Raw genomic sequence first — 9,548 nt, 5'->3', positions numbered from 1 at the left:
GATGGCTGTGGCCCCTATGGAGGCTCCAATCCAATCCAATCTGGATCCATGGCCCCCTGTGAAGATGGTGGCAGCAACAGATGCCGGGGCCCCATCAGGATGGAGGTCCTACAGAGGCGCTGAGTGTGGCCCCTGAATGGCAGTCAGGCGCAGAACAGTAGCAGTGAGAGCGGAGGGGAGCAGGAGCTGATGGAACAATAGAGGGAGGGAGGGAGGCTGGAAGGGACAGGCGGAGGAAGAGAGAGACAGGCAGCAGGGCTTGCGGGGGATAGGAATCCGGGCAGAGCAAACCCAGTGCCCGCTGCAGCACAGTGAGCGCCTCCCAGATACAGCTCCGGCCCCCAGCTCGGAGCCATGAATGCCGCGGAGGGTGCGGATGATGGAGGGGCCAGGACGTAGGGAGGGAGGAGAAGTAGCGGAAAGCAAAGCAGCGCAGAGAGCAGCCGCATCGTTCATGCTGGAAGCGCCGCTGCACACGGAAGCACAGAATGTGGGAGCTAAAGGATCCAGCAGCAGAGAGCCAGGGAGGAGAAATCGAGTGCCGCTCCATGGATGGTCAGCCTGTCGCCTTTTCTGAAGAAAAAATTGTTTGTTGGTACTGGTCCTTTAAGCCTATTGGACTATTAGACAGCAGTGCATATGAATAGTCTGTGGGCCTCACATTCTAGTAGCTAAGCATGCTGGGAAACACAGTAGCATCTGTGCAAACATCACCTTGTGACTGGGTTTCAGGGAAAGACGTGTGTGTATGTAGGGTGCCTATGGATTTAAGAGGCCAAAGGAAAGGGACATGGTCACCTTGGCCTGCCTGAAGAGCTCACAATCACTCTGAAATTGAAGAGATCCGTGCAACTTCGACTGTTATGTGGATATTTTTTGCTCAGCCGCGTCAGTTTTCTATCAGAATGATGAGTTCTTAAGATGGAGACCTTGAGGAAGCCCAAGAACCCTGTCCGTCTTCAGTCTAAGAGGCACATTTATCAAAGGTCGAAATTCCAATTCATGTGAATTTTTAAAAACTCCCCTAAACTCCCATCAATTTGAAATGTATTTTAAAAATCAAATTTTTAAAACCTCGAATTAAATAGACAATAAAACTCAAATCTAATTAGATTCGAATTTAAAAAAAAATAGATTTTTGTACTTACCGTTAAATCCTTTTCTCTTGTCCTACATTGGGGGACACAGGCACCATGGGGATGAAGATCCTATTGCTTGGAGAAAGGACACTAAAAGGTTAAAGTGGCTCCTCCTCCTCCTGCTCTGGGCTTCATCCCCGCCTACCTCCTCAATCCTCAGTTTTCTGACCGAAGAAGAGATGACGAGCCCTACCAATTGCCCATGTGAAGAGAAGGAGCACCTCCCCAATGCAAGCTAAGCACGGTATGTACCACCTGCTGTTTGAACTTGTTGGTATTTGAACAATAAAAATTGTATAAGATATTACCTGATCAACATTAACTCGAACTAATACAGGGAGGGAAGGCCTGTGTCCCCCAATGTAGGACAAGAGAAAAGGATTTAACGGTAAGTACAAAAATCTATTTTTCTCTTGCCTAGATTGGGGGACACAGGCACCATGGGGACGTCCCAAAGCTACCCATGAGGGCGGGACTTTTTACCCCTAGTGTTCAGGGAATAACCACCTGCAAAACTTTCCTGCCGAAGCTCGCTTCGGCTGAGGCGAATGTATGCACCTTGTAGAATTTGGAAAAGGTGTGTGTGGATGACCACACTGCAGCCCTACAGACCTGTTCTGCTGAAGCCTGGAGGCGAACCACCCAAGAAGTGCTGAGTGAAGAAGTATAATGAGCTGAACCCGGAAGGGTGTGGCCTTACCTCATACCTCATAGGCCTTCAAGATTGTTGACCTAATCCATCTTGCATTGGTGGCCTTAGATGCCTTAAGGCTTTTCCGTGGTCCTTCTGGTAAGACAAAGAGGTTGTCTAGCTTCCTTCTACTCTTGGTAGCCCTGGTGTATGTTCGGAGAGAACGAACCACATCTACGTATGTAACTGTTCCAAAGTTGTCTTTTGTTCAGGACAAAATGAAGGAACCACCAGGTCCTGGTTAAGATGGAACTCCTTAGGATGAAATCCAGGGTAGGCCTCAACACCGCCTTGTCCTTGGAAAAAATCAAAAATGGTGGACGACAGGATAGAGCTGCTAGTTCTGAAACTAGTCTAGCCGAAGTGATGGCTAATAGAAAACTACCTTAAGAGTCAGCAGAGGTAATGGAATTGATCCAATGGCTCGAACGGTTGCTCCTGCAATACAAAAGGTACCATATTGAGATCCCAGGGAGGGATTGTATGACGGTATGGAGGTATCATCATCAATGCTCCCTGTAGGAAGGTCTTGATGTTGGGCAGCATTGCAAGCTGCTGCTGAAAAAGGATAGATAAGGCTGATACCTGAACATTCAGTGAGCTGAGTGCCAGCCCTTATTTCTAAACCCTCCTGAAGGAATAACAATAGGCTACTTTCGTCCCAGGACTGTGGGTCTTTGGCTTTAGATTTACACCAGGATATGAATGTCCTCCATACCCTGTGGTAGATGCGTGCGGAGACGGGCTTTCTGGCCCGGTATGGCCTTTTTTGGAACTCCTGATCTGGCTAGGATTATGGCCTCAAGTGTCATGCCGTTAAAGCCAGCCATGGTGAACTCGGGTGGAGGATCAGTCCCTGAGATAACAGATCCATTCTGTCTGGAAGATGGAATGGTATGTCCACTGATGAACTTATGAGCTCTTCGAACCAAGTGTGGTGTGGCCAGTAGGGTGCCACTAGAACTGTTCCTACCCTTCTTGATTACCCTTGGCAGAAGTGCCAGTGGTGGGAAGACATATGCTAGGTGAAACTGCCACAGAACCACAAGTGTGTCCAATGCTAGGGCCAGAGGGTCATTGCTTCTTGTGAAGAACCTCGTAAGCTGGTTGTTGTACCTGGATGCCATTAAGTCTACTTCCGGAGTGCCCCACCTTGCCAGAATCAGTTGAAAAAGCCTCTGGGTGTAGGCTCCACTCTCCCTGATCTGAGGTCTCTCGGCTGAGAAAATCTGCTATCCAGTTGTCCACTCCAGGGATATGAACTGCGGAGATAGCTGGTACCGTGTTTTACACCCACAGAAGAATTTGCTGTGCCTTTGCGAGGGCAGCTTGACTCCTTGTGCCTCCTTGGTGGTTGATGTAAGCCAACGCTGTCACATTGCCTGACTGTATTCTTACAGGTAGATCTTGAAGTCTGCCTGACCATTGGAGCAATGACAGGTAGATTGCTCTTAATTCCAGGATGTTGATGGGGAGTAGTTCTTTCTGTGACCAACGTCCCTGTACGGTTAGGTCTCCCAATACTTCTCCCCAACCTTGTAGACTGGCATCTGTTGTGATGACTGTACACTGGTGATTGGGGGAAGGGTTTTCCTGACGGAAGTGTTGTTGGTCAAAGCCACCAATTGATAGAGGTTCAAACTAGTTTTGATAGGGGAATCCTGCAGTTTAGGTTCACTCAGTTCCTCCTCTGGTGTTGGAGTAAGGCTCTGGTGTGGAGCTGCGCATATGGAATCGCAGGAGAACACTATAGTCCCCAGCACTCTCATGGCAACCTTAAAAGTACCTGATCCGTTTTCTGCAGAGCTCACAGGAGCCCCTGCATTGAGGTGATCTTGGATTGGGGAAGGAAGGCTCTTCCCAATGAAGAATTTAGCTCAAGCCCTAAATATTCTGTACTCTGAGAAGGTATGAATCGAGATTTTTGGAAGTTTATCTGCCAGCCTAACAGCATTAGTGTCTGGAGATGAGTTGTGGCCAGTGCCATGGAACGGGCTTTTACCAGTTGGTCGTCCAGGTATGGTATGACACTCATTCCCTGCAGTCGCAGGTCCTCTAGAGCCGCAGCCATGACCTTTGTGAATAGCCTTTGCGCGGATGATAGTCTGAAGGGGAGTGCCAGGGATTGCCAATGTTCTCCTGCCACTGAAAAGTGAAGGAACCAGTGGTGATTGGGATGTATGGGGACATGCAGGTATGCATCTTTGAGGTCGATCACCGCCCTGAAATCCTCTATGTCCAGGGACATTAGGACTGACTGGATGGATTCCATCTTGAAGTGGTGCTTCTTTACATGGTCGTTTAGTGCCTTTAGGTCTAGCACCAGGTGAAAAGATCCATCCTTTTTGGGTACTATAAGCAGGTTTAAGTAGAAACCGAAGCCCCTTTTACCTTTGAGGGACCGCCATTACTACCGTGGAGGCAGTCAGGGCGTGTGGAACCCCTTGGCACGCTAAGTGCCTGGGTTCTGTGGTAGGGACCCTTGAGATGGAAAATCACCCCGGAGGTAGCTGAGCGAATTCTATGAGATAGAAATGATCTGTAGGACCCAGGGGTCCAGTACTCTATGCCGTCACACCTCCCGAAGGGGTTAGCTTTCAGGGGTGGGCACCTCCTCATGCAGAGGCTGTTTTGTCCTGTGCGGGCTTAGGTGCTGCTCTGCTTCCTGACCAAGTGCTCTGCCTTGACTGGAATCTGGGGCGGGCGGAGCTTGTTGCTTTTCATGTTGGGACCTCTGGCTCTGATTGTGGCGAAAGGGACGAAAAAAAAAAAAAAAAAAAAAAAAATGGTTGCCTTTTGAAGGTAGTCCTCTTGGGTCTGTTTTGCAGAAGTAAAGTGCTCTTGCCTCCTGTAGCTTGAGAATTTACCGTCTCTGTTCAGCACCAAAAAGTTGTTTTCCGAGAATGGGAGACCAAGCAGAGACCACTTCAAGGTAAGATCTGTTGACCAATGTTTTAGCCAAAGGAAACGTCTGGCTGCAATGGATTATGCCGAAGCCCTTGTGACGAGCTTAGCCGCGTCCAGGACAGCTACGCAAATTTATGTATTTGTGTCCGCTATCGGAGCTAGAAAGAGGTATGTGGAGGGGTCTTCTGAGCCATGAGTTGGGCCACCTGTTCCACCCAAACTTCCATTGACCTGGATACCCATGGGGTGGCAATAATAGGTCGTAGAGTTCTGCCTGCTGCTGTAAAAATCGACTTGCAGAAACCCTCAAGACGTTTGTCGATAGGATCGTTAAAAGAAGCCGCATCGACTACTGGAATGGTGGTGGTCTTTGACAATTTAGAGACCGGTGGGTCCACTGCTGGGGGTGAAGACCAAGGTCTGTAAAGTAAAAGGATAAGTTTGAGTAAAGCGATGGAAAATTGGACTCTATGGTCTGGCGTTTTCCATTGTGCTTTAACAATGTCACCCAGCTGTTCATAGGCTGGAAAGACACAAGAAGACTTCTTTTGTGAAAATGTTTTTGGTTCGCTCTGCTAAAGGTGGGGTGTGCCTGAATCAGGCTCTCGACCTCTCATTGTGGTATCCTGATCCTATTCATCTGCGGATAGGATCTGTCCCTCTTCCTGTTCATCAGGCAAAACAGGTGGGGAAAGGGGAGGTCGCTTTGCGGCCGACTGCTGAGTGACCGGTCTGTGTAGATAGGTGCTGTAGGACCTTATCTAGAGTCTCTGGAATTCTGGCTAGGTTTTGTAGACCCGCTAGAGATAGAGCGCACACCAATTCAGAATCCAAGCTCGTTTGATTAGCCGTAGCTGTCGCAGAGCTGGCTGGTAGGGCTGTGTGGGATTGTAATTGTGCAGTGACTGCTGCAGTCTTACAGGCTTCACATATTGGCTCAGCCAAAACACTAGCAAATTTAGGTCTGCAAGTAGCCCATGCCAAATACTAAATTGCATTGGTGGTACATGCAGTTGCCTGCTTGGGAAGGGACTGTTCATCTGCCCTGCCCATCATGGCTATACTATGTAGTGCCACCCAGTAAGTAAAGATATTGAGGAATATTAGGAGAGTCCAGAGGAGTGAACCACCTCTCCCTTAGAGTGCGATCTGTGGAGACAGAGGGAAGTAGTGAAAAACCCCACAGTAGGTCCCATGGAGAGAGGGAAGTGTTAATCCCCTAGAGAAAGAGTAAGGGAAGCGTAACTACCTATTCACCAAGGTAGGAAGGAATGGTGCCTAGTTTTAGTAAGATGGCGCCCGTGAGGCGCGTGTGCAGCGACTCGTGCACAATGAAATATACGCAGCGCCAGATGGTGGCACGAAACGTCGCTGGGAATGGCACTGAGTTACCAATGCGGGGTCTACTTTTAGTGCGGTTGTCCCATTATGATCTACATCTATAAAAGTATTGTTAGCATTCTGTTCCATAGAAAATATTACTTAAATATGATTCATGAGAAAATGTAACCTTAACATAAATATCTGAATAAAAAGCATGAAACAGGAGGGTGATTTAGACAAACTGTGTGTTGACAGTGTCTTGAGATCTACTGATGACCAGCTAAAGGTCTACTGGTAGATCCCAATCTACCTTTTGGACATTCCTGGCCTAGGGAAATCTTTGTCAGAGAATAGCAGTGAAAGTGAAACCAAATGCCTAGGGAAATCTCTGTCAGAGAATAGCAGTGAAAGTGAAACTAAATGGCTTTCTGCAGAGCTGACAGGCAGCATGTAATGGGGGGAGGGAGGAGGGAATTGACTTACCTCCTTGTGCCAGCCAGGAATGCTCAATAAAAGGTATACCCTCCGTCGTGGCTACTGGTGCAGCCTCCGGAGAGCGGGAACCAGTGCCCAGGGTAGTGTGGGGGGAAGCTCCCCAGCCTGCAGCCTCCGTAGAGCGGGAAGGCTATAGAGCATCTTCAGATCAGAAGTCCTTGGCTGGAGGGGTTCTGGAAGAGAAACACTGACCCCAGTAGTGGCATGATACTGAATAAATCTGTACCATTGCTCCCAGCCACGAAGCGTCCATCCTCCTTCTGAGGACACTAAAGAAAACTGAGGATTGAGGAGGTAGGCGGGGATGAAGCCCAGAGCAGGAGGAGGAGGAGCCACTTTAACCTTTTAGTGTCCTTTCTCCAAGCAATAGGATCTTCATCCCCATGGTGCCTGTGTCCCCCAATCTAGGCAAGAGAAAACGGTATTTCTCCGAAAAAAAACTTGAATGTCAGGAAGGCTGCAAACAACTCCAAATTGATTCCTGGACCTCTCCCATTGACTTAAACAGCAATTCGGCAGGTTTTAGGTGGCAAATCAAATTTGAATTCTTAAAGGGCCAGAGTATAACAATCGAAAATTGTATTTGAATTTAATTTGAATAAATTCCTAGCTGAATTTTACAGTTTTGACCATAAAAAAATTTGACAATTCTAATTTTCAGTTCGACCCTTGATAAATTTGCCCCCTAGACTCTTAAAGGAGAAACAAAACCTTAATATAAAAAAAAAAAACCCTACCCTACATAGACCCCTTCCCTCTGCCCCCCCCCAGCCTAAGTGTAATCCCGGGCAAATACCCATAACTCTTTACTTACCCCTCCATGCAGATTCTGTCCAGCGGAGTTCACAGGCGCCATCTTCAGCCGATTCAGTAATCTTCGGAATGAGACTGGCGCTTCAGTTTCGCTGCATGCACAAAACAGAAAATTGCTCCAACTGCGCATGCACCACTTCGCCGGTCTTATTTTGATGATTACCGAAGAGAAGAAGATGGCGCTCCCTTGAACTCCGCTGGACATAATCTGCACGATGTGTTGCCATTTTTCCAACAGAGTATTGCCATCTAGTGGCCTTCTCCGATAATGCACCATAATATAGAATTTACAGATACAGTGTCTATAAATCAGGAAAAGTATTTCCCATAAAAGATTAAGCTACAAAAGGAGAATCGTTCTCCTACCTGCTGCAATGTTATACGAATATAATGGGGGCAGCCATTCAAAGGAGAAAAGGCTCAGGTTACACAACAGATAGCAGATAAGCTCTGTAGAATATAATGGTGTTATCTGTTATCCATTATTTAACCTGCACCATTATGTTCTACAGAGCTCATCTGCTATCTGTTGTGTAACCTGAGCCTTTTCTCCATTGAATGGCTGTCCCCATTGCTACACAGCAGCTTCTTTATATAAACAATAGTAGTGTTTCTGAAGCAAACAGCAGTTTTACTAGTGCAGGGCAACACTGCATTTTTTTGATAATACTGGTCCTTTAAGGTAACTTTTAGTATGTTATAGAATTCTAAGCAACTTTTCAATTGGTTTAAATTATTTATTTTTTATAGTTACTTTGCATTTCCTTCTGACTTTCGCTGACCCATCTAAAAAACAAATGCTCTGTAAGGCTACAAATGTATTGTTATTGCTACTTTTTATTACTCATCTTTTTATTCAGGCCTCTCCTATTTATATTCGAGTCTCATTCAAATCAATGCATGGTTGCTAGGGTAATTTGGACCATAGCTACCAGATTGCTTAAAATGCAAATATCAAAACACAAAAACATTGTTTTGTATAAAATCTGAAAGAAAAAAAATAAATCACAAATTTTTCAGAATTTACCAAATCCTGATGATGGAAAAGTCTGAACCAGAAAATCCGGCATCTCAGACCTGTCGAGGTTACATACAAGTCAATGGGAGAAGTCCCAATGATTTTTTTTATTTGCACTGGGTTTTGTGCAATACCCCCGAAGTTTTTGGGCAAAAAGCATAAGAAGTCTGAGTTTTTGGGTGAAAAATCGTAAAATTCATATTTTTCATGATTTTTTCCTGCAAACAAAATTTTCGGGAAAGTATATTAATAAATAGGCCAAAAAAAACCTGTGCGGATTTGGTTGGAGTTTTTATCAGAAAAAATTCAGATAAATTTGGACTTTGATAAATAATCCCCTAAGAATTGAGCCTAAATATTGCAAAAAGTGTATTCAGCTCCAAAGCTGAATCCTTGATTTTATTAAATTTAAATTTATTTATTTAGTAAAGTCCGAATGTCAAAAACTTGAAAAATTTATGGGTTTTTTTTTTTTCCTATAAAATCTGATTTTTTGGAGCTTTATTGTATGCAGAGGATGAAATCCGAAAATCCGGCATCTCAGACCGACGGAGGTTGTAGATAAGTAAATGGGAGGGGTCCCTATCCTATTTGGAAGTTTCTGTGGTCTGCGCTGGAATTATGCCAAAAATCCGACTACTCCGTACTTTTCTGGCAAAAATCATAAAATTCTGATTCAGGGAAAAAAACCTGAAAAAAATAGAGCGATTTGGATTTTTGCTCTATTTTTTTGGGTGTGTTTCCGATCCAATTAAATTGTGCTTTTTTAATAATAAATAATCAATCGTGGATTCTAGTTTGGTCAGACGTTTTTTGATTAAAATTGGACTTTGATAAATAACGCCTCCTATGTGTACATAATTGTAGATTAAAAGGAATATGTCTGCCCTGAAGAGCTCTAACCTGAGATCCTTGACTTGACTTTAGCTGTTACTGGATTAAAAAAAAAAATCCAGCAATACTCGAAAGCCACAGGTTGCTGGAGTTAAATGTCTTGTGAAGAGCTGCTGCTGCCCAGTCAGACATGGTGTATAGAATTGTGTAAGGAAAAGATCATGGAGCTCAGAACTGTCAACATTTGCACGTGCCAGACACCACCACATCTACACCAGCAATTTCCTTCCCTCGGGATATGAAGCAAAACATTAAAATGAGATTACAT

This window comes from Xenopus laevis, chromosome 2L (assembly GCF_017654675.1).
Source record: "Xenopus laevis strain J_2021 chromosome 2L, Xenopus_laevis_v10.1, whole genome shotgun sequence".
Taxonomy (NCBI): domain Eukaryota; kingdom Metazoa; phylum Chordata; class Amphibia; order Anura; family Pipidae; genus Xenopus; species Xenopus laevis.
The sequence above is the reverse complement of the archived record's forward strand: the minus strand, read 5'-3'. Positions refer to the sequence as shown.